This window comes from Leptonychotes weddellii, chromosome 11 (assembly GCF_054177405.1).
Source record: "Leptonychotes weddellii isolate Sample4059 chromosome 11, ASM5417740v2, whole genome shotgun sequence".
Lineage (NCBI taxonomy): Eukaryota > Metazoa > Chordata > Mammalia > Carnivora > Phocidae > Leptonychotes > Leptonychotes weddellii.
The window spans coordinates 21,825,680-21,849,523 of record NC_138379.1 but is presented as its reverse complement, the minus strand read 5'-3'; the positions used below and the strand labels follow the sequence as shown (position 1 = coordinate 21,849,523).

General features: G+C 42.2%; 2 long non-coding RNA genes across 4 annotated transcripts; one reads left to right on the top strand and one right to left on the bottom strand.

The window, feature by feature from the left end:
* Positions 1–391: 391 nt before the first annotated feature.
* Positions 392–6,602, top strand: LOC145716153 (uncharacterized). Its single transcript, XR_014138597.1, has 2 exons — positions 392–934; positions 6,167–6,602. It is a non-coding gene; the product is annotated as an uncharacterized LOC145716153 (long non-coding RNA).
* On the bottom strand, positions 4,303–23,603 carry LOC145716152 (uncharacterized). Of its 3 annotated transcripts, XR_014138596.1 has the most exons (6): positions 23,333–23,603; positions 21,818–21,908; positions 19,586–19,639; positions 16,824–16,982; positions 5,175–5,260; positions 4,303–4,897 (listed from the first exon to the last, which is right to left on the bottom strand). It is a non-coding gene; the product is annotated as an uncharacterized LOC145716152 (long non-coding RNA). The 3 variants fall into 3 exon arrangements; XR_014138594.1 differs by having other exon boundaries at positions 4,303–5,260; XR_014138595.1 differs by lacking the exon at positions 5,175–5,260 and having other exon boundaries at positions 16,837–16,982.
* Positions 23,604–23,844: the final 241 nt, after the last annotated feature.

Here is a 23,844-nt window from a genome sequence, read left to right as displayed (position 1 = left end):
GGGCCTTGAAGCCCCTGGTTACCCAGCCTAACCGTTGTTTAAAACAGCAAACTAAAAATAAGTGTCCCCAGGACCATTCATGTTGGCAATGACGGTTGGCCTGCCACCTCACCACAGAGACACTTGTTATTTGGGGGTTTGGAAAAGGGAAACACTTAAGTGCTAGTTTATCAGCCAAAAGAAGCTACAACCAAAAAAACACAACACCCGTCCCACCCACAGACTTCTGGTCAGAGTATCAGCTTACGGGGGAAAGTTTAGCTGTTATAAGTTAAAGACGTAGAGATGTTGCTTTATTTACACATTGGCAGGGGGTGGGGGTGGGAAGGGGATGATGTGAGACAGCAGCTGCCTTTTGGAAGTTTCCAGGGTAACTTTAAAAGAGAACAAAAATGTTTTTGTTTTTTTTTTAAGTGTTAGAACATTTGCAAAATACAGAGGAACAAAAAAGAAAAAGTCTGCAATGATGTGCCATATTAATATTTCAGTGCGTCTCCAATCCTGGCTTTTAGATCAGGAGGAAGAGCTTAGGGGTCGATGGCATGGTGCTGACCCTAACTCCTTTCCTGTCCTATCTGCTTGCATGTGGGAACGATGCCCCAAATGAAGTGAAAGTGTCACAGGGACAGCTACCACAATGACAGGTCTTCACGCACGCCATTCACAGGCCTCCTTAATGCACTTAATTGTAATGTGAGGCGTTCCCCGTGTTTTGGAATTTCTTTGCCAGGGTCACTGTAATGGCTTTATAACATTTCACCAAATGGCTGTTCCCTAGCCTGTGGAAGCAGGCCCCGACATTGGACATGAAGTATGACAGGGAATGCTGTGACGGACATCTTTGTGCATAAACCAGAGCACCGTCTGTTGAAGAAGAGTCCAGCCTCGCCATCCGTCGGGCGTGAGGTCTCTGCACTGTCCCCCGCTCTCTCTGGTAAAAAGCTCTTCTTAATTGAACAAAGTCTAATGATCCATTTCATAGGTTATTTCAACCCAATTTTTCTTCCCTCTTTCCCCTCTTCTCATGTCTCTGGAAGTTATTTCTTGGATTGTTAGCAAGCATACCGGAAAATTAAAAAGAGGACAAACTTGGTTTTAGGTACTTTTTGCTAAGTAATAGAAAAACATGTGATGCAGGACTTGAAGAGCCAGGGTGAGATTTATGTAAGAAGATCAGACAAGTCTAGATATTGCCTTTAACAATATACCAAGCACTCTTGTATTTTCTCAAAATACAGTTCATGTTGCTATCGTTTTACATGGTTCCGTTAGGCACAAAGTTAACTGTGTGCATGGCAACAGCAGTCATAACTCATATTTTAAGGCAGAGAAAAGAATTTACAAGGCCACATTCTTTTTCCTCTAAAAACATCTAACTTTCCTCTCTTAGGAGCTCCTCGGGGCCCAGATAGTGACGTTATTCCTCTTTCCTACTTCATTTAGCTAATCACCCACGCCTGCATTTTTAGAGTATCTACTAGAACAATGATCAAAGCAGTAACAAGAACGAACGTTAACTGAGTGCACCGTATGCCAGGTGCTGGTCTGAGTCTTCGCGTGGATAGATTGACACATTTAATCTTAGCAGAGGGAGGATGTCTAATGCAGATTCCGTGGGACCTTTTGAGGAGGTGGCAGCCACAGGAAGAGTGGGAGGAGACCATTCTGGCATGGGTGGAGGGCCCCAAGTATGGAGGAGCATGGCCTCTTCTGCTGTGGCTGGGGGTTAGTTAGAGAGCAGGAACAGGGCATCAAATCCAGTTGAAAGCATATTAAGCAAGAGAGGGACAAGAACAAATCCTTATCTTAAGAAGACCATACGCATTTTCCACTTGGAGGTAAATTGCAGGTGAAGGGGGGTGTGCTCAGAAGGCGTTGTTGAGGCAATGGATGGTGGTAGCCTGGACTCACGGGCTGCTGGTGGATGTGGACAGAAGTAGATGGGCTCAGGATGCATTTTGGAGATAGGATTGACAGAACTTGCTGGTAAATTGCAGAAAGGAGGTAGGATAAAGGAGTAACAAAGGCCAAGTGCTGGGCTTCTTATCTGAGTACCTAGACTAATGGCAGTGCCATATTCTGTGACATGAAAACCTGGGGGAGTAACCGATTCATGGGTAGGGAAATAGAAGGTTTTATTCTTACCTTCATTTGCCAAAATTGACACACTGACCAAAAATAAAGAACACAAAACTAGAAGCTTTAACTCTTTAGTCATTTCTGTGTAGCAAGAAGAGACCAGACAGAACTAGGACTGGGTTCAGACAGACCTAGCTAGGACTACCTTTTGCAAGTTGTGTGGCTTCAGTCAAATCCTTGGCCAGTCACCACTCGATGCTTCAATTTTCTCATCTCTAAAAGGGAATGAATATCCCGTGCCCCACACAGCTATTGATACATTGTACATTGGTACATACAGCTCCCAGCCCAGTTTCTGGCACATAGTAACACCACTTAAACCTTAGTTGTAGTTCTTTGAAATAACCTCCACAAGATAATGCTGTTTTATGCAGTAAATTCTTCCTTGTGGGGGTTCCCGTACATGCCTTAGCCTGGGTGACAGGTTATGATCTGGATAAAAAGCACAGAAAGGCAGTGGTGCCCCCACATGTCTTTTTACTCGCTGTCTGAAGTCCCACATCTAAATGTCTCATTCCTTTGGCAGAAGGCTTTTTTCCTTACTGACATACCCACCCAATTTTTTATTATTTACTATTATTATTATTTTTTCATCTTTATTTTAAGTAGGCTCCATGCCCAATGTGGGACTTGAACTCATGACCCTGAGATCAAGAGTCACGCGCTCTACGGACTGAGCCTACCAGGCGCCCCAACCTTTACTAAAATACCAACCTTTACTAAATACTTAAAAAAAAGAATCATTTAAAGCATATTTGTCAATAATAGACAGTCATCATAATATAGTGATTAAGAACATGGATTCTGGAACCAGGCTGCCTGGGTTCGAATCTCACTTTTGTCACTTTCGAGCTTTGTCACCTTGGGCAAGTTACCTGACTTCTTTGTATCTAATTTCCCTCATCTGTGCAATGGGGACATTAATGATTCCTACCTTATGGAGTTGCTAAGAGTTTTAAAGGAGCTAATACATATAAAACGATGCCTGAAAAATAGGAAGCACTATGTAAGTATGCGCTGAATAAAATAGAAAGAGTTAAGGTATTAGAAACAGATGACCTTGAGAAGGCGAAAGAAAGGCAAGGGAGGACTAAGTGGTGCTGGGTCTCTGAGAAAACCAGAGTACGACACTGTGGGCAATCATGACAGGAGCGGACAGCAGACTTTTGTGCTTCTCAGTTTTGTCTTGTCAAGCCCCCAAAGAGAAAACCCCAGCATGACCCCAGTCCCAACTAGGAGAGAGCAGTTTTCCCCTCCTTAGAAGCAGCCTTAATCCGGGGAGGGCTCAGGCAAGGTACCATGCGTTTTTGCTGTTGCTGCGGGCAGTCCGCAGAACTCTCTCCCTGGGATCTGTACAGGGCTTGGCAAGGTGTCCTGTACTCACTGGATTTGACTTGAGTGAGTGATTTTCCTATGGCTTATCAAGGTCTTGATGGAAATCTGGCCCCAAGACTATTCCTCCAAAGCCTCAAGCAGTGGTCATCATTTCTGATGTTATTTAAGATGGGCTGGAGAGGCCAGGAAATGTGTAAGTTTCCTTTCTTGTCATCCTCTCTTAAAAGAAACTGTTTGGTGGGCTGCTCTATCTAGATGACAGCTGGCTTTTATCATTAATCTCCAACTGATCAAAACTAGGGACAGAACCTTTTTAGAAAAATAGGGCGGGAAAAAGGTTGGTTAGTGAATCCCTAAACTCTAGCAGAATCTAAGGAATACCCCCTCGATTTTCCCAAGTGCAGTGAGAATGTGGAGAAACTAGATCACTCATACACTGCTGGTGGAGTGTAAAATGGTTCGGCCACTCTGGAAAGCAGCTTGGCAAGTTCTTAAGAAATAAATAGGCAACTGCCATACCACCCAGCAATTGCACTCTTGCCCTTTATCCCCATGAAATGACAAATTAACTTTCACACAAAAACCTGTACTCCAACGTTTATGGCAGTTGTATTGGTAATATCCCCCAGTTGGAAACAACCCAGATGTACTTCAATGGGTGAATAGTTAAACTGTGGCATAACCACATAATGGAATACTACTTAGCACTAAAAAAGGAATGAACTGCAGGCATGCCTCAAAGTGAGTCAAATGAATATTTTGGCTTCCTAGTGCAGATAAAAGTTATGTTTATAGTACACTATAGTCTACTAAAAGTGCAGTAGCATTATGTCTGAAAAAGCAATCTATATACCTTAATTACAAGATAATGTATTGCTAAAAAAGTGCTAATTATCATCTGAGCTTTCAGCAAGTCATAATCTTTTTGCTGGTGGAAGATGCCTTGCTGGTGACTGATCAAGATGGTGGGTGCTAAAGGTTGGGGGGGCTGTGGCAATTTCTTTAAGAAAATAACAAAGAATTTTACTGCATCCATTGACTCTTCCTTTCACAAACGATTTCTCTATAGCATGTGATGCTGTCTGATAGCATATTTTACCCACGGCTGAACTTCTTTCAAACTCTGCCATTTCCTTATCAACTGAGTTTATGTAACATTCTACATTCTGTGTTGTCATTTCAACTATCTCCACAGCATCTTCCCTGGGAGTAGGTTCCATCCTGAGACCACTTTCTTGTTCATCCATAAGCAGTAACTCCTCATCCATTCAAGTTTTATCCTGAGATTGCAGCAATTCAATATAACAATAATCAAAAAGATTGAAATATTGTGAGGATTACCACAATGTGACACAGAGACATGAGGTGAGGAACAATGGCGCCGATAGACTTGCTCAAGGCAGGGTTGTCACAAGCCTTCAATCTGTAATAATAATAATAACAACAACAACAATAATAATAAATGGGATATGCCTATATTGACACAGCAACAACCTAGATGAATCTCTAAAGAAGCACGTTGAGTGAAAAAATCCAATCCCAGAAGGTTATATACTGTGTGATTCTATTTATGTAATATTCTTGAAATAACAAAATAGCGGAAATGGGGAATAGGTTAGGAGCTGCCAGGGGTTAAAGAAGTGGTTGGGGCAGGAGAAAAGTAGCTGTGGCTGTAAAAATATAATACAAAGAACCCTTACGGTGATGGAAATTTTCTGTATCTTGATTGTATCAGTGTCACTGTCCTGGTTGTGATACTATGCCATAGTTCTTGCGAGGTGTACCACTGGAAGAAACCAAGTGTGAGTGTAAGGGAACACTCTGAATCCTTTCTTAAAACTGGATGTGAATCTACGACTATCTCCAGATAAAAGTTTAATTTAAAACAAAAGGAGACAGGAGAAAGACTGTTAACTATCCCCGGACTCACCTTGAACTCTAGCAAGACCTAAATAATGCTCTTCAATTTTCCTATATTCCCTGCTCAAAGGAATTTTTAGTCGTAGAAAGACCTGACCGGATGAGAAGTCAGGCAAACGGATGTGTTCCTTGTCACACAGTGAGGTCTTCGGTTCACCTACTGTTTATTAGGTCACTCATTCATTCAGTGAACATTTATGGTGCCCCTCCTATGTACCCAGGACTGTAGTAGGTGCTGTGGATACAAGAAGACAGATAATAGACTCTGTCTGACCTGAATGGAGCTATGTTATAACGACATCATTTCATGGAGTGGTAAGTGCTAAGGATACTGTAGAACAGAGTAATGCAGACAGTGTTAGGGGAGGGAGACTCTTTTGATAGGGAAGTCAGGAAAAGCCTTTCCTAGTAAGTGTTTTGATCTGCGAGCTAGATGATGGAACAGAGCCCTAGAGCTGGGGAGAAGAGCATTGCTGTATTACCTCTAGAAAGGTCACTCTTGCAGTGTAAAGAATACATTGAAAGGAAGCAAGAATAGAAGTGAGGCAACCACTTCACAGGCCATTTTGGTGATGGTTTCCTCAACTAAGGTTTAGCAGTGGAGACGATGGCACCACTTTCTGAGATGAGAAAGCCTGTGAGGAAGAAGGGAATAGGTTTAGTTGGAAGAAAGAAATCAAGAGTTCGATTTGGTTATGCTCATTTTGATATGTCTTATGTGGTACATTGGGCCACAAACATTGTGCAGCCTCCTTCTTTTCTTCAATCCCAGCCAGTGCTCCATCAGCTCTGTGTCACTCCCCCACATCCAGACTTGAATGGCGGATCATCCTGCAAGATCTCTTCCTGCATGCCAGCAAGGGTTTAATTTATGCCTACAGGAAGTACGGAGTTAGCAACCTGAAGGTGAACCATGAACAAGGGGAAATGGGAACTAAAAAGGAACCAGTCAAAGTCTTCATTTTTCCCTCTCCTATGGACTACTCAAGGATACAATATCTTCAGACACCTCTTCCAGAGAAGTCCCATATGCTGAGTGAACACAAATTCTGAGTGACCTGCTGGGTCCCTTGGCAGCGTTCTGAGGTGGAAGCCAGGATGGTAATGCAGCTCATCACATCATATCACACCTTCGCCTCTTTTCCTTTTTTCTTCTACACCCAATACCTAAGGACTTGCACCTCTCAATTAAACTGTCAGAATCTTAATCCTTCCCTTGGGCTCTGTTTTATGAAGGGCTCAATTAAGACAACATCCAAGTGAAGATGTCAATTAAGAAGTTAAAAGTCTAGAACTCAGGAAGGAAGTTAGGATTAGAACTACTAATTTGAGAAACATCAGAAGGTGCACAGCATTTGGGACCATAGGATCATGCAGTCACATTGAGAGAGTGTGTGGATAGAAATATGGGTCAAAGAGCAAACCTGAGGCACTCTGAAGCCTAATGTTCAGGGGAAGGGGTGGGTCCAGCTGAGGAGAATTGAGATAGAATAGTCAGTGAGGTAGAAGAAAATCTGAAGAGGTGTAGCGAATCAAGGCAAAATAAGGGGAGACCGTCGCAAGAAAAATGGAAACAATCGGGTGGGTCAAAACTAGCTGAGAGGTCTAGTAATGTGTGTGAGAGAGGAGACCATTGGGTGAGGCGCCATAGAAGTGGCAGATGGCTTGATGAGAGCAGTTTCCGTGAGGAAGAAGGAGTGGAGTGGGTCGAGGAGACAGAGGGAGATGAGGAAGTGGAAATAGCTAATATCATAGACAAGTCTTTGAAGAAATTTAAATGAAAACGGGGAAGAAGTAAAGTGGGGAACAGCCCGGCAGTCTGCTTGCTGGGCGCTAGAGCTGGCAAACGTGTGTGTGGGAGAAGCATCGTGACTGGGATGCCAGAGACCTAAGTTCTAGTCCTTTTACTGCCATTAACCAGCTAAGGAGGCCCTAGGTAAATCAGTTCCCTGCCTGGGCATTCATTTCCTCGTTCGTCAAAGTCAAATATCTCTTGGATTCCTTCTAGCTCAGGAAAACTATGTCCTGTGGAGATGTTGAAGCAGACAGAGAAGGAACAGTGAGTGGGGGAAGTAGGATCCTTGAGATGATGATGAGAGGAAGGATTAACTAAGATGATGCATGCAAAGCACTTAGCACAGTGCCTGACATAATAGGAAGAACATTTATTATTAGAAGTAATAGAGTAGTATTAATAGCAGAAACTCGTAGAACATTGTGGTGCACTGCTCTACTACACAAGAAAGTGCCATTTGGATAAAAAAGAAAGGAGGAGACATAAGGATGGACCAGGCCACGCCTGGCATGGCGGTGAAGATCACACTAGAAGCAACTTGTGGAATGAAGTGTGTGACAGATTTTAGGATGGCAGCTCAAAGCTGGTAACTTGGGTGATGGGGGGCTCCACCAAAATGGAAAGACATTTTACTTTAAAAAATGCTTTCTATCCCATGTAAAAGTAAGGTAGGGATACAAAGAGCCAAGAATGGGCAAGACCACCTCAAAGAAGAACAAAGTTGGAGGACTTAGCTAGATAACAAGATTTTTTATAAAGTGATGGCGCTGAAGACAATATGGCATTGGCACAACAATAGACAAGTGGGCAGAACAGAGTCTAAAAACATAGCCATGTATGTGCAGGCACTTGATTTATGAAAAAGGTAGGACCTCAGAACAGTGGAGAGAGGACAGTCTTTTTTTTTTTTTTAAAGATTTTATTTATTCTTTTGAGATAGAGAGAGAGAGAGAGAGAGCAAGCATGAGCAGGGGGAGAGGTAGAGGGAGAGGGAGAAGCAGGCTCCCCGCTGAGTCAGGAGCCCGATGTGGGACTCGATCCCAGGACCCTGGGATCATGACCTGAGCCGAAGGCAGACGTTTAACCCTCTGAGCCACCCAGGTGCCCCTGGAGAGAGGACAGTCTTATCAATAAATGGTCCTGCATCAAATGGATATCCAAATGGAGAAATAAGAATAAAACTCAACTCCTGCCTCATGCTAGGGAAAAATCAATCCTCTGTGGTCTGTAGACTGTAGATGAAATCTTCTAGTGGATAACATAGGAGAATAGCTCTTAAATACCCATAAATAGGACACAAAAAGTACTAACCATAAAGAAGAATATTTATGTATTGAATTTTATTAAAGTTAAAAATCTTAGTTCATCCAAAGATGTTATTAAGAAGGTAAGAAAAATTAAAAAGTCAAGTTACAGAGTGAGAAAGATATTCTGATAACTGATAAAAGGCTCAAATTTAGAGTATATAAAGAACTCTTACAGAAGAAAAGAAAGATACCTCATTTGAAAATAAACAAACAAAAGACCTGAGTAGGTTCCTCACAAAAATAGAATAGCCAATGAACATGTGAAATGGTGCTCAACTAGTCATCAGGGAAATACAAATGAAAATTATATTGAGTTATCATTAAACACCCACAAGAGTGAAAATAATTAAAATGATGAACAATGCCAAGTGTTGGTGAGGATGTGGGGCAACTAGAAAACAAACTTTGCCAGTGGGAATTTAAAATGATATAGCCGTTTAAGGAAAAGTTTGACATATCTGCTACATGTAAACATAACATGTCCAAAACCTGTCAAATCCATTCCCAGATATTTATCTGGCAGCAATGAGAGTTTATCGAAGACCTGCATGAAAACGTTCTTTGTAACATTATTCATAATACCCTCAAGATAGAAACAACCCAGATATCCATCAAGAGTGCAACAAATAAGGACACTGTAGTGTATTCATAGAATGGAATACATACACAATGAAAATCAGTTAACCACTGCTACACTCGACATTGACGAATCTCACACATACAGTGTGGAATGAAAGAAGCTATTTACAGAAGACTACATGCTGTCCAATTCCATTTATATAAACTTCAAAACCTAGCAGAATTCATCTATGGTGTTACCAGTTAGAATAGTGATCCTTTTAAAGAAGGCAGTAGTGGGAAGGGATGTGAGGTGAACTCTGGGTGCTGGTAATGTTTTATTTCTTGACCTGGAAGGTGGGTACATGGGTGTGTTCTCTTTGCAATAACTCAATAACTCACTTAAAGATTGTGTACCTTTCTGTATGGATGCTCTACTTAAAACAGATGGTTTATTTAAAGAAATGAAATTCGGGCGCCTGGGTGGCTCAGTTGGTTGAGCGACTGCCTTCGGCTCAGGTCGTGATCCTGGAGTCCCAGGATCGAGTCCCGCATCGGGCTCCCTGCTCGGCAGGGAGTCTGCTTCTCCCTCTGACCCTCCCCCCTCTCATGCTCTATCTCATTCTCTCTCTCAAATAAATAAATAAAATCTTTAAAAAAAAAAAAAGAAACATTTAAAGAAATGAAATTCGAGGGGGAACACTCATTTTAATAAATGACAAAATGTTCCTCCCCTCCTTGTTTCCGACATCACTCCTCCATTCCCCACTGCGTGGACTTCTTGTTCTCACCAAATGAGTCAGTCACAATGGAAAAAATTGAATGGATTTTCACAGATTCTTTTTTAAGTGTAATGTCTTTGTGAGGTCTTTAAAAAACACTACCTTCAAATAAAATCACCAAACCTTGCCCTCCCTCACTTTGTGGGTAAGAATGCTAAAATGCTGGGTCTAGGAACAATACTCATCCTGTGATCAGAGGGTGGATGGGGATCAGAAATTCATGCATTCATTCACTTGACAATATTTATGAAGCAACTACTGCAACTCAGATATTATTCTAGGCACTGCAGATACAGCAGTGAACAAAAGAGAAAAGGTCCTGTCCTGGTAGCGATAGAAAATACACACAAAAACGAGCAAATGCCATGCAGAAACATAAGGCAGGGGGGTGTGGGATAGTGGGTGCCAGGGGTAAGGTTTTGCTGTGTGTGGAGGGTGGTCAGGGAAGTTCTCACCCAAAGGTGAGACACCCGAAGGAGAGGACCAGTGGCTATGTGGCTGTGTGGGAGAAAGGTGCCCTGTGCAGAGGGAGCCTGAGATAGGAGGGACAGTTGGGAGGCCAGTAGGGCAGGAGGGGAGTGGGCAAAGACCAGAGCAGAGAGGGGAGTTGAAGATCACGAGGCCTCCGAGGCCAATCTAAGGGCTTTGGGCTTCTCCTCTGAGTGAGGTAGGAGCTCCTAAAGGGTTTTGAGTGGAAAGAATGACCTGATCTGACTTAAATTTTAAGAGTCACTCAGGATGCTGGGAGGGAATAGACAGATGAGGGTGCAGGGCAAAACAAGTCATCACAGTGGGACACAGGTGAGAGGCGATGGTGCCTTGGACCAGCAGTGAAGACAGCGAGAACTGGATATATTTTATGGTAGAGATCAAAAGGGTTTACCGTTTGGGTTGTGAGACAGAGAGGAGTTGGAGTTTTTGACCTGAGCAGCTGGAAGAACAGAGTTCTTGTCACCTGACATGTGGGTGGGACAGGTGTGGGTAGAAGGTTCCAAAATGCTGTTTGCATGTGCTTAGTTTGAGGTGTCTATCCGACATCCAAGGGGAGATTATAAGGATGCAGTTCGAGATAACAAGGCTGGAACTCAAAGGAGAAGTTGGGACTGAAGATGGAACTTTGGGTGTTGGTGTCTAAAGCCACGAGGCTGAATGAGATCACCTAGGGAGAGGATATAGTCAGAAAAGAGAAGTTGTCCAAGGAATGGCCCTCTAAGATCAGCCCTGCCCTAAATTCTTCCTTCAGCTGCAGGAAGGGGATATCTTCATGCTGGAGGGATTGGCCCCATTTTGCCTGGTGCCAGATGGTTGATTCATTACTGGTATGAGTGTCCTGGCAATTGGAACTCAGTGGAAACTGACTTTCTCCAGTTAACATTCCTCCTCTCCCTGTCCCCAGTTCAGCTGAGGTTTGAACTAGCAACCTAGAGGCAAGCTTCTCCATCCTAGTACAGGTTTGCCAGCACCCGTGGCCTTCTCCTCTGGTCTTCTCTTTGCCTGTCTACAGGTCCAACCTCGGGTATTCTGCTCTTCCAGCAGAGTGCTTAGTCCCTGGACAAGCAAGACATCCTTTCACACTGAGCTAGAGACTGAGGGCTGGAGGAAGGGGCCCTCCAAGGCAGCAAGGGCTTGGATAGGAACCGTCCTACACATTTTACCCATTAGCCGAAAATCCTTTCATAATGTTTTCCATTCCCCTTATAGTGAGTCATCATCTGAGCAGGGCCTCTGCTAGAAAGTTCATATAAACCTTACAGGATTTGATGGTTTGAGCAAAGAGAAGAAATGACTGATGGGAGCCTTGGAAGGCTGCAGTCAGAACCTCTTGCCATGGTTGCTCTTTATTTCTAAGACTAGATGACAAGGGAAATGAAGAAGAGTTTGGGGAAGAAGCTCTCGAGTGCCTCCCAGTTTTCTCCCTTCCTCAGCTTTACTATCACCTCTCAGGCTCCCTAGGACTTGTTTCAGGGAGCCCCAGCCAAGAAAAGCACCCACAGGAGGGAAGTTGGAGAAACAATAGCAGCAGAGATGGGGTTTATTGACATAAACTTTCCAGCGCCCCATCTCACTTTCCAGAGACACCATCATTCTCCCACCTTAGCTGCCATTCTTTTAAATGATTCTAACATATACTTGGTTTCTCTACCCACTCCTTCCCACTCTCAGTTGATTCTTTTTTGTCTTCTCTCTTCTTCTTTGTGGTAAAGGAACAGTGGACAGACATAGCTAATCTATGGCCTTTGAAGTCCCAGTTGGTGGGTGCCTGTCTCAAGGCCTCCCATTCTCCCTTTCTCGTGAATTCACTAGAGACTCTACTCTTTGCCTTTCTACCCAAGAGGGAAAGTGGTCCAAATAACCCACCACCTGGAAACAGAGGCGGTGCTTATGCAGCTGATGCCCACCTGTTTCAGGATGGGGTTCCCTGAGTCAGCTCTGGGAACTCAGCACACAGCAATACAAACTCAGGAGTTTGAGATCCCTTTTCCTCTTATCTTCAACCAGGGTCCTAGAAAACAAAAGTAATTACAATTCACTGATTCTTATAACTGGTAAGAAAGCAACTGTTTCTGCTGTGTCCAAACTCCACCTGCAAACACTTATGGAAGTCAATGGAAAGGGTGACTTTGTTAGCCCTTCTCCTCACAGTGTTCCCTACTGGGTATCAGGGCACTCCTCAGCAGAACCCACAGAGGCAAGAATTAAAAACAATCTTTTGTGCTAAGCAAAATTTGCTAAAGACATTGATAGTATTAGGTACCTTTTCTACTCCAAAGAGCTACCTCATAGTTTATGTATCCAAGATTTTCATTCACTCATTTATTCATCTGACATCTTTTTATTGAATGACTACCCAGGTTTGGTGCTGTGTGCACCAAAGAATGGAGAGAATGGAGAATGGAAAGAATGGAGAAAAAGCAGATGTGTCTTACAGAAAAAGTATGGGAGAGGCAAAGAAATAAACAAATACATCCAAATTATTATACACTTTAGTAAGTGTTATGAGATATCTGTGGGCTCCCAGCCCAGAGGGTGAGGTTTGATTAACTACAGGCTAAACATAGAAATAAAAGCGAGTTGCATGTTTTAATGACTTGCTTTTACATGTAACCTAGGAAATATTCTTTTTTAGAGAATCACAGCTGGATTTTAAAATGGAATTGCTTGCCCCTGAATTAGAACATCAGCATTACCCATGATCTCACGAATGCAGATCATGTCTCCTGAAATGCCTTTCAAATGTTGTGGTTTTGCCTCTATGAGGGAAACAAATTGAAGAAATGGCACAGTTGCCCCAACAACAGCCTCTACTGATTGTCTACCCAATAGCCTCTACTGGTTGTCTCACCGGCCCCCTTTTCCATGATCTCATGTACTGTCTGGGGAGGTCTTTGTGACATTGTCCCTGAGAGAATGGTCTAAAACTCACTATCAGGAACTTGTTTGGAAAAAAAGTGGATAATGTCATCTTCTTAAGAGAGATGATGTTATGAAGGTCCAAAGAAAGCAATGTAGGCTGACACTTTCTCTTTTTATATTACTTCCCTGGACTTAGAGAATGAAATCTATACTGTAGTCCTTTGCTTGCCCTTATTTTAGCTCTGTTTTAGTTCTAGTGAAAGCTCTGTATTTGACCCAGCTTGACACAAATCTCATCAGCACAGGCCTTGCTGACCTCCTCCAGCTCTTTGCCTTTCTTCTATATCACCGCTGACAAATGTAGACTCTTATGGATGGTGCTTTCCCTAACAACACACATCAAGCTGAGCATAAGAGGGATGCCACAGTGACTGGATCATGTTTTTAAGGTTAGTTCCTGAACTGGTTTTCAGTCTTTCCATGTCCACTGTCATATTGATGGTGTCCTTACCACCTTTGCTGCCTACTTGTTCCGTCCTGGGAAAACTTTCTATCAACTGATTTGGTCTTCAACCTGCCTGCTCTGCATCTCAGACTTGGACTAACACTCTCCCTTGTGAGCTAGTGTGATGGTCTTTTGTGCTGAGCTGCTCAGCATCTTTTGTTAGGGAGAAGCCATTCCTCTCTCTTCTTATCTTCTCTTCTCTTCTTTTCTCTTCTCTTCCTTTCCCTTCTTTTCCTTCCCTTTCCTACCCCTCCCCTCCCTTCCCCTCTCCTCTCCTCTCCTCTCCTCCCCTCTCCTCTTCTCTCTCTCTCTCTTCCTATAGGTGCTAAGTCACAGGGTCTAGTATACATCCAGCTGCAAGAGTGGGAGTGAGAAAAATCACACAATTCTAATATGAATCTATCTGACTCTAAAGTGTAAACAGTACATAATCCTATTGGTGAAAACTGGGTGGAAATAGTTAGAGCATGTTTGGGCTGATAAGCTCTGTGGTTGAAAGAAATGAGGAAAGAACCAACTGACCATTGTAGGTAACATAGCAGCCAGTGGCCAGTCCACCTAGAAAGGCCAATGAGGATGGTTCTCCACTGTAGAGTAACTTTGTCTTGATACAATCATCTCTTTTGTATTTCCTGATCAACTATAATTGCATCTAGAACCTGCTGCTGAATTCAGCACTTCTGGGGATGAGCCCATGTCTGAACAATAGCTGTCATCTAAAGAATCTTTTGGGGGAGTGATTATGCCACTAGTTGCCTAGTAGAATATACTGTCATCAAAGGAACTCTTTTTCTGGACAGGCATGTAACACTTTAAGAAAACCCAATGTGAAAGGTTTAGTAAACTGGAAAGTGACTATCTGCTTTCAAACAGGAGTACCATGTAGCTTTTTTAAACCTAGAACAAAAATAGTACCTGCTGGAACACATTATTTTCCCACAAAAAATTGAGAATAACTCCAAAATAAACAAACAAGACCAAATGAGTGACTCCATTTATGGGAAGGTGGATAGATATATTTTTCCCTATTCTTCCCTGGAGGAACAAGTGAAAAATACAACAAAAAAACCCTGGACAACATATATCAAAAAAGTTTAAGAAGACTCTAAAATGCGAGAGAAGGCAGATTGTCTAGGAACACTGGGACCCATGGAACAAAACATTGGTGAGTTTTCATCTCATATATTCCAGACTTGGAGCCGAAAAGCTGGCAACCTGGAAATGCCAACAGGCACAGACAAAAAAAGCCACAACAAAAGTCTGCTCCCTCTAGCCAAAATTGTAGGAAATGAATAGCCTAGGAAGATAGAGAACTTTTAGATAATAACAGCTCTACTCTAGCCAAACACCACAAAAAAAAAACAAAACAAAAAACAACTATGACCCCACTCCCACTCATAACAGCAAAGATCTAGTGGAAAGCTTAGACTCCACCCTCACTAGGCTGTAGCAAAGCCCCCTAACGTTACACCCTTACCTCCCCAACTCCCTGTCAGGGTGGTGTTAGCAAAAGCTAAGTAGGGAACCAGGACTTTCATCCTGCCAGGTGGTAATCAGAACCCTATTACAGTATCAGTGGGTACCAGTGGGAAGCCCAGCCCTGCCTGCCCATTCAGCAGTAATGAGGTGCCACCACTGGTCCCCCAAACAGGAGTGGTGTTAGAGGAGGCCTAGTGAAGAATAAGCCCTCCCACTGTGGCTGTGTGGGGCCACTCTTCCTATGGTACCACTGGAGGCTACCTGGGAAACAGCAATGAGACACTCCTACTCCTCCTAACCAGGGAGATACAGGTGAACACTAGTAGGGAGTTGGAACACTCACTTTTGACCAGCAATAATGAGGAGTCCCCCTTGGATATCAGCAGAGGTCAAGTGGGAAACATGGCAGTAATGAGACAGTGACCCTACCCTCTTCTTCTGCCAGAAAGATGTCAGCAGAAGCCAGCCAAGACAGAAGGCTTCAACAAGATCCAGAGTCTTAGAACATTCAGACATCTAGGTTTCAATACAAATCACTCATCACACCAGGAACCAGGAAGATCTCAAACTGAATGAAAAAAGAAAATCAATAAATACCCTCACCCAGATGACAGAAATATAAGAATTATCTGGCAAAGATTGTATGGCAGTCCTCATAAAAATGCTTCAAGGAGCAGTTAGGAACATATTTGAAATAAATGAGAGTATGTAATGTCTCAGCAAAGCAATAGAAAGTCTCAGCAAATAAATAAAAATATGAAGAATCAAATGGAAATTTTAGAACCGGAAAAATATGATACCTGAAATAATAACTCAGTGGATGAGCTTGACAGAAGAATGGGGAGGACAAAAGAATCAGTGAACTGGAGGATGAAGCAAGAGAAATTACCCAACCTGAACAACAGAGAGATATATCCTGGGACATGCAAAACCAAAAGTGAACAGAGCCTCGGGGTCGGTGAGACTGTAACAAAAGATTTAGCATTCATGTCATCAGAGTCCCAGAAGAAAAGAAAGAGAACAGAGATTAAAAAAAAAAAAAAAAAAGTACTAGAGGCTGGAAACTTCCCAAATTTGGCACAAGATACAAATCCACAGATTCAAGAAGCTGAGAAAACTCCCAAGCAAGATAACTCAGATAAATCCACTCTAAGATACACCACAGTCAAACTTCTGAAAACTAAAGACAAGGAATCTTGCAAACAATAAGAGAGAAGCAGTGCCTTACCTACAAAGGGAAAACTATTCAAATGACAGTGGATTTCTCATCAGAAACCATGGAGGACAAAATGAAGTGACACATTTTTCAAGTGCTGAAAGAACTGTCAATACAAAATCTTATATTCTACAAAGATATCCTTCAGTAACAAAGAGGAAATCAAGACATTCTCAGATAAAGAAAAACAAGAGAATTTGTTGCCAGCATTACCCTGAAAGAATGGCTAAAGGAATTTCTGTAAACAGAAAAGAAATGATAAAAGAAGGAATCTTGGAACACCAGGAGAGAAGAATGGACATGGAAGCATACATATGAGTAAATACAATAGACTTTCCTTCTCCTTTAGAGATTTCTAAATTATGTTTGATGGTTGAAGCAAAAATTATATCATTGTTTGGTAAGGTTCTAAATGTACGTAGAGGAGGGACACCTGGGTGGCTCACTTGGTTAGGCATCTGACTTTGGCTCAGGTCTTGATCTCAGGGTCTTATTGAGCCTCGAGTGGGACTCTGCACTCAGCCGGGAGTCTGCTTCTCGCTCTCCCTCTCCGTTTGCCCTTGTTCATGTGCTGTCTCTCTCACTCACTCTCCTAAACAAATGAATAAAATCTTTTAAAAAATAAATAAATAAAATTTAAAAATGGGGAAATACTTGAACAATTTACCACATAAAATATCAGATACCAAATAAGCACATGAAAAATTTCTCAATATTCTCAGTCATTAGGGAAATGCAAATTATATTATATTGAAATATCACTACACACATATTAGAATGGCTAAAATGAAAAATGTCTGGCCATACCAAGGGTTGATGAGGATGTAGAAAAACTAGAACCCTCACAGAGGACTGGTGGGAATTCAAAGTAGTATAAACACTTTGGGAAACAGTTCAGCTGTTTGTTAAAAAGTTAAACACACGCCTAGTGTGTGATCCAGCCATTCTATTCCTGGATATTTACCCAAGATAAATGAAAGTGTACAACCATATAAAGACCTAGCAGTTTTATTTTTAATAACCCCAAGGTGGAAACCATTCAAATGTCCATCAACAGGTGTGTGGGTAAACAGTTATCAAATGATTACACAGCAACAAAAAGGAGTGAATTATTGATGCACATTTCAAATGGATTGATATCAAAATAATTTTACTGAATGAAATAAGCCAGACAAGCAAGAATCCATATTGTATGGTTCTATTTACATAAAATCCTAGAAAATGCAGAAGGCAGAATAGTGGTTGTGTGGGGATAGGGTTGAAGGACAGATGGGGAGAGATGGGAAGGAGGGATTATAAAGGAACATGAGCAAATTTTGGCAGGTGATGAATGTGTTCTTTATCTTGATGGTAGTGATGGTTTCATGGGCCTATACATATGTCAAAGTGTATCAAACTGTATGCTTTAAATGTGTGCAGTTCATTGTAGGACAATTATCAAAAATGCACTTTTTAAAAAAGTCTATGATAATAAAGTTTGACCATCGATTACAATTATTACAGAACTCTACCTCAAGTAGTATTTGTTGAGCATCTGTCTGATACTATCAGCTATAATCAAACCACAGAATAACAGTAATGTAAAAATCTGATAGCTTTAGATTTCTTCCAAAGCCATCAAAATTAATTGTAACACTTGACTGGTTTGAAGGAGTTCAGATAATTATCAAAAAGATAATTCAAAGATACTCTTTCCTGAGAAAGTATAGAGAGTTTTAATTTGGAGGTATAATGGTTATTGGAAATTTGTTATAATGAAATAAAAGAAATAGAAACAATTTTTTAATGAGGGAAGGAAGCCTCCAAAATTAGAACTCTCTATTTAAAATAGTATTTGGCTTACAAAACCTTTAACTGCACTCAACTTTTGAGAGAAACACTTATCCCATAAAGTAAAGGACATGTAGAACAAGGGGGTCAGACTGACCCAGAGCAGGAACCAGCGTCAATCAACATTATTGACAAGGTTTGGGCAGAGTTTTTTCAAACTTGTTGTCCTTTTCTTATTTAAAACATTATTTTTAACATTCATTCATTAGGTGCCAAAGTACCCTTGTGAATAGGTGGATTTATTCATGCATGTATTGAGTTGCTTGTGAAATCTGCCTTGCATTTTCACACAATAACGTCTTTCCAAGGTCATATTATTACTTCTAATAGCAGCATCAATACAATTGATGTTGATTTTTCTTCATGCTGAAGCACTACGTGGGTAGCCCTGAAACTGTGCCCTGGCTGCTTTTACCTGGTTCTGCCAGGGTTTTTTAATTATCTAAGAGAGAAAGGTTTTCTCTAAATCCATAGCTATTATAAGGCAAACCATGCCTAGCTCTTGTTGGTAGTTTCGTTGACTTATTATGCAGCAGTGATAGAAAGATAAAGCTTCCTCAGGTAGAAGAGCAAGGAGGAGACAGAACCAGTCCAAAGCACAGGCAACTAAGTCTTTAAGATAGTGTTTATGGAAAGAAAGAGGGTGGATCCTGGTTGTTGCATGGAAACAAAAGCAGAAGTTGACTCACTTGAGTGTGCTCATCCTCTAGACATGCTGGGACCTCAGAGGCTGGTGGAGGAAAAGAGAAGAAAGCTGGGAACTGCCAGGCCCAAGACTAGGGCACCAAGATTGTAAAATAGGACTGACCCCCTAATGAGGGCATGAAGCAGCCATCAACATAACAAGTAAAAAAGATGTGGTTCCCATGAGCTCCTAGGCCAGCATTGATATCAAGGTGGAAACTTTTGGGCAAAAAGAGCAAGATCACAAGATTTTCTAGATATTATGGTCTGTGGTATCTGGCTCATGATCCGTTTTTGTAAATAAAGTTTTATTGGAACACATGTCTGCTCGTGCTACAGTGGTAGAATTGACAGAGACTGTAGGGTTTACAAAACCCCAAATTTTTCTATCTGACCTTTTAACAGAAAATGTTTGGCAACCACTGTTCTACAAGATGATGAGGGTTGGAGTCAGCATTGTGGTCCCAGTTGATGTGTTTGGTTTAAAGACACACCCTAGGCATGGGTTGAGGGAAACGGTAAGGTATAGACTGGATGTCAAAACCACAACTGAATGCTCTAGAGTTCAGTACCTCAGGTATAGGCAAAAACCAAGGCAAAAATCTCTCCTATTGACAGGACAAACATGGTGGGAATTAAATCAAGAATGAGGCTCAGTTGAATTGTGGAATTCAAGCTTACCTTATTTAGGGAAGATGCCAAGTCTAGGGCAGCGAGTCCAGTTTCAGTGACCTGCTGGGAGGTTTGAACCAATGGTCAGTTTCAAGTGCTTAGGGCTCCACAGCATTAGAAGCTAGAAGGCAGAGGCTGCCCCAGAAAGAACTATCAAGTCCAAGTAATTTGGATTTTTCTTCTAAAAAATAGGAGCTATCGTCTCTATTTCCTCTTCAATATGGTAACTTATCCATATATACAATGGAATATTACTCAGCCATCAGAAAGGATGAATACCCAACTTTTATATCAACATGGATGGGACTGGAGGAGATTATGCTAAGTGAAATAAGTCAAGCAGAGAAAGTCAATTATCATATGGTTTCACTTACTTGTGAAACATAAGGAATAGCATGGTGGACATTAGGAGAAGGAAGGGAAAAATGAAGGGGGAGACATCGGAGGGAGAGATGAACCATGAGAGACTGTGGACTCTGCGAAACAAACTGAGGGTTTTAGAGAGGAGGGGGTGGGAGGGTGGATATTAAGGAGGGCACGTACTGCATGGAGCACTGGGTGTTATACAAAAACGATGAATAGTGGATCACTACATCAAAAATTAATGATGTATTGTATGGTGACTAACATAACATAATAAAATAAAATTTTTTTAAAAAGCAATGAAAAGTGGCGCCTGGGTGGCTCAGTCATTAAGCGTCTGCCTTCGGCTCAGGTCATGATCCCAGGGTCCTGGGATCGAGCCCCGCATCGGGCTCCCTGCTCCGTGGGAAGCCTGCTTCTCCCTCTCCCACTCCCCCTGCTTGTGTTCCCTCTCTCACTGTGTCTCTCTCTGTCAAATAAATAAACAAAATCTTTTAAAAAAAAAAATAAATAAATAAAAATAATAAATAAAAAGCAATGAAAAAACCTTAATATAAATATGTTTGAAATATTGCATTGGACCTATTTATAATAAAAATTATTTATTGGAATTCAAATATAACTGAAATCCTTCGTTTTTTCTGGCAACATCATTCCTAAGAAACTGGCCACCAATTTGTGATAAATTAAACTAAATATTTTGACTTCTAGGGCAGCAAGAAATTTCTAGTCCTTTGGTTTCTCCTCTAGTCTTTTTTTGCTTCTCCCTCCACCCACATACAGACTTCTTCTTCCTTACCTCTTTCTAGTTCCTCTACACCACTTCCTTTCCAAGGGCTGTCTGAGAGAGAGGACCAATCGCATCTATCAACACTTCCAAGAATTATAATACGGTTTCAACTGCCATTGATTGAACCAGAAAAGGGCTGAAAACTGAGAAAGAAGTCAAGCTTCTTAACGTGACTCACAGGAAGGAAACCTGGTGAACAGACAGCTGGATGATAGGCTTCTGACTCACAGAAAGGTTTTTTTTTGCTAAAGATTTGTAAGCATCCATCACCGTTAGTTTGCTATTGAGAAACCGCTGAGGTTTCCCTGGCAGTGCACAGAATGCTGTCTTGGTGAAAAAAAAAACCAAAACCAAACAAACAAACAAAAAACATGTGGCTTTAAATTAACTGCTGGGCACTAGATGGTTCCAAACATTGCATTAAAATGGGCATTTGGGGAATTTGTCTTTATCTGAAAGCCTCAGATAAAAAGCAGAAGGCTCTCTGAGGGCCATTACACCAAAATTGTGTTCTGGGCAGATGTTCTTAGGAGAGGCTTAGGAGAAGTCAAATCTGTGTGACTTGCTCTATGCTGCGTTCAGTGGATAAACCTCACCTGCAGTGAAGACGATGTGGGTGAAGATTATGCTCAGTGAGACTTTAGAACGTGGGTAGTATGTAAGATGTAGAAAATATTAAACTGATGTGATTTTACCCTTCCCCCTATCGATCACATCTCTAGCAACCTTTCCACCATGGTGGCAGTGTTGGAGGCCATTTGGGTCTACCTTCAAGAAAGAATTTGCTGGTCAGCTGTAAGGTGTGTAGTTAGCTTACAGCCTCCAGATATTAGCACCTTAAGATCTGCTTCACCTTTTGAGCTGCAGCTGTGGTCTTCCTGGGGCATCCCCCAGCCAATGGCCGAGCAATAGCTGGGTGCTAGGCCTGGCCATTTCTTTTCAATATGGGCTTCTTCTAATGAGTGATCTGTGTTCTGGAATTCCCCGTTGAGTTGGCCAAAACTTAGAGGGGTCTGAGGCTCTTCCTGTCCAATCTTGCTTTCTCAATCTTTTATCTTCACAGTGTCACTATCCAATAAACCTCCTACCTTCTTAATTCTGTCCTAGTGTCCTCTTCTCTGGGGACACACTTGATACAACCATCATGGCCCCAACGAAGTGGGCAGGCCAGGTGACAATCTAGGAAAGCAAAATATATTTTGAGGGGAACATTCTTACCAGAAAGGAAGGCAGGGTAAGGCATACTCTTTCCTGCCAAGGAGAGTAAGGAAATAAGAAGAGACGTGGGAGCAGGGTAAGACCTTTACATATTAGGGTGGCCTCACCTCCTCCTTGGGGCCAAGCCTTGTTGGAGAGGGAACCATGGATGCATTCAGAAAGGTAGGGGGAGACTAACAATATTGGGGCAAGTGACCTACTTTCCCCCATATAACCTGGAGGAGTCTGAAAGCACCTAGGAGAAGCCCCACATTTGTCTTGGCACCATGTCTCCCATGGCTTGAGTGGGACAGGGCAGCATTAGCAGATGGAGGGATCTTGGTATCTCTTTATTCCCACATGCTCTGCTGAGGGTCAGGGATCACTGGCAATGCAGAAGCCTGAGGTTTGGAAATGGAGGCCAGTGAGATCAGGCAGTTTGATTTCTAGGGGCAAGGGCAGTGTCGATGTCCCATGCCATTGCATGCCAATAAACAAACTCGACCAGAGGCAACTGGGGATACTAGCACAGACTAAGTATGCCCAGAAACTCAGCAGGGGAGCCCACCAACACCAGAGTTCACCATGCTATTTCCCACACACATAGCCACATAGTAATGACACCTCTACCAACCAGAGACCCAGGTGCTATGTTGGGAGACCTGGGGATAGTGGAAGAGTCCAAGATATGCTGACTGAGTGTGTAAGTCTAGCCTTTTCCTCTAAATTCTATAGGGTTGTTTTTTTTTTTAAACAAAACAAAGAAGATGCATATTTTTGCATGTCTGAGTGTGTGTGAATTAATTGGTGACCCCGTTGCACTTGAATAAAACATTTCACATTTTGAATTTTTGCCCAAGCAATGGAGTTAAGGAGAGGTCAGGCTTAGCATCTCCTAAGTCATATCTGGACAGCAACTTCCTGCAGAGAACCTCCACGGACTGGATAAATTACAGATCCATGTACGGTGAATATTTGGCTGGTCTCTTGACCACATTTTCCAAGGGATGGGAGATAAACCACGGGTGATAGCCAAGATGATTTTAGGTTGTGTGTGAATACCAGCAACTAGCATTAAATCACACCCAAAGTATCTCATTTCCAGTTTCTCAGCCCTTCTGATCACGTAAGAGCAAGTTTTGGTGGTGTTCTTGTCTCTGACCTCTTGAGCACTTTCCAGTTCCACTCCTTAACAAAGTGAAAGCAGACTTCAGACTGAGTAGAAGAGCATGAGCGGCCTTCCAGTCCCAGGTTATTTCCCAGGAGACAGCCACTGGGACCCTTCAACAGAAGTCAAATCATGCCCCTTCTCTTCTTAAGACCCTCCCATGTCTCCTCATCTCACTCACAGGGAAAGCCTAAATCCCTTCAGTGGCGCCAAGGCCCTACTTTGCACTGACACTTACCGTCTCTCCTCCACGCATCCTCTTTCCTTCACTGCAGTGGCCTCTGGTTGGTCTCGAATATTCTTGCCCCAGATACCGGCACAACTCACATCTTTATCTGTCAGGACTTGATTCAGATGCCCCGTTGGCACTGAGGACCCCCCGGTGATGTTATCTTAGATTGCAAATCTTGCAAATCTCTTTCCTCTCCTTCTGCTTTTTGCATGTGTGCACGCGCGATATATTTCACTTACTCGGAATTTTTTTTTCTTAATTTTGTCCTTTTTTTAGAAATTTGTCACTCTTATTTCCTGCCTCTCTCACTTGAACGTGAGCTCCATGAGAGTTTCTGTCTGTTTTGTGTACTGCTGTATCCTCAATTCCTAAAACAAGGCCTGGGATATAGTGAATGCTCATACTGTATTTACTAGTTGAATAAATGAGTTCTCAGCTTGCTCCTACTTGTTATTGAATCAGGTCTTCCTTCTCCCAATGCCTCGCTTTTTAATTCTCTTTCCTTTCCTGGCAAAGCG